At 40.3% G+C, this 1,792-nt stretch overlaps 1 protein-coding gene across 1 annotated transcript in view; it reads left to right on the forward strand.

Moving 5' to 3' along the window:
- Nucleotides 1-1,792, forward strand: part of CLVS1 (clavesin 1) — a 136,327-nt gene that overhangs the window by 92,627 nt on the left and 41,908 nt on the right. The gene's annotated exons all lie outside the window — the stretch shown is intronic.

A 1,792-nucleotide genomic window follows, 5' to 3' on the forward strand; every position in this document is an offset into this window, starting at 1 on the left:
CCCTGCCCTCAATCCCAGAGCAGGAGAGGGTTAGCGACAGACCCATCCTGTGGCAAATAGGACCAGGCCATGCACAATCTCTGTGAGTATCACTGACAAAAATAAGGATATGAACTAAAGACAGACACGGCCGTGCAGAAACAGCCTGGTCCCATGGGCATGCCGGACATGCTTCCACGGAGAGGGGAAAACGTGAGTAAAGGCTTAAAAGAGGGACATGCAAGGTGTGTTCCAGTTGCCAGGCACTGGGATTACACACAGCGATCTACCAAAGCCTCACAATTACCTACAGGATTTTACTAGGAGCAAAATGGGCTCAGAGAGGGGAAATAACTTGCCCAAAGTCAATCTCTATGTAGCATCGGAACCCAAACTCCCTGAACACAAAGTTCCCATTGACCACACTCACCTGAAATACAATGTTGCATTCCCTAGGTGCCCTTAAGATGTCGCTTTTGGTAATACCAGCAGAGGGACAGAGCTAGTGGCGATGCAGGGGGAGTCTGCAGTCCATGCTTTTCTACCTTCTATGGCAGGCCTCTCGCCCACAAATATCCTGCCAACATTCCTCCCTCACCACCAGCTCACAGACGCACACACAATTCAAACTGGTAGCAGTTCCAAATCTGCTCTCAGGCAATATGAGGCCTTACCCTGACAGGTGGCATCTTTATTTCACCAGGAGCTAAAGCTCCACGCAAAGGAACAATTCTTTAATAATGGCTTTGCCAGTTCCAGGATGGGGTGGAGATTGACTGTCTCTCCACAGTTAACACCCTAAAAGTCACAGCTAACTTGTGTACTAAGAAGGCCGGCTTTTGAATTGGTTTGTAAATTTAAATGCATTTTATCCTAAGTTTGGGAAGTCTCATTAATAAGCAAGGAAGAGAAACCCTAAAAAATAGACATATATATCAATCGCCAGCTGGAATCTATGGTGTGTGTGTGTAAGGGGAAGAGGAAAGAAAGAGCAAGATAAAAACTTTTATTCTGGGTTAATATTCAATTATAGAACTATAGCTAATGGGTAAAATGTTAACATAAGTTAAAGTAGGAAAGGAAGATAACATTATAGCATCCTGAATGTCATATAACTTTCGTGAATCTTTTCTGTCAAGCAATAAATTTCTCATTTCTTAAGAACTCCACGGAGGGATTGTGGTTAGGACAGCAGGTTTGACTTACGGGGACATAAAAAGACACATTCTTCCTCTTGGTGCTGATTAAGATGATCCCTGATGAGGTCATCCTGTAAGGACATGTGTGTGTGTGTGTGTGTGTGTGTGTGTGTGTGTAACTGATATATCTAAAAGCACTGTTTTTTTAAGACATCAGCTAATTCCAAAAGCCTCTAATCTAAAATAGAACACTTTAATGCTGTAATTTTCGACAAATATAACATTTTTTGTTGGTATAAAATATAAAATACTAATAAGAATTTGTGTTACTGATAAAAAACATGGAAAGCCACTTTCCCCAAGGCATATTATAATGGTGGTGGTAAATTTTCTCTAATAGAAAATATCTAATTTTTTTAGTAATAATCTCCTCTCCCTTAGCCCTTAAATTCCCAAAGATTCTCAGAGCTGAGTTAAAACACAAACAGTAGAATTTAAAATTTAACAACTCCTATTCAGCGAGCTATTATTTTCTCTGGGATCAATTCTATCATTTTTTAAAACTACCAAGATAGGCTGTTCATTTTGTGAAAAACATTACTCTAGTGTTTCTACTGGTGAATACTTATTAAGGAACTGATTGGGCTTTGAAAGCTGTGCCTTTAAAACAGCAC

This window comes from Pteropus vampyrus, unplaced genomic scaffold (assembly GCF_000151845.1).
Source record: "Pteropus vampyrus isolate Shadow unplaced genomic scaffold, Pvam_2.0 Scaffold45, whole genome shotgun sequence".
In the NCBI taxonomy this organism is placed as follows: domain Eukaryota; kingdom Metazoa; phylum Chordata; class Mammalia; order Chiroptera; family Pteropodidae; genus Pteropus; species Pteropus vampyrus.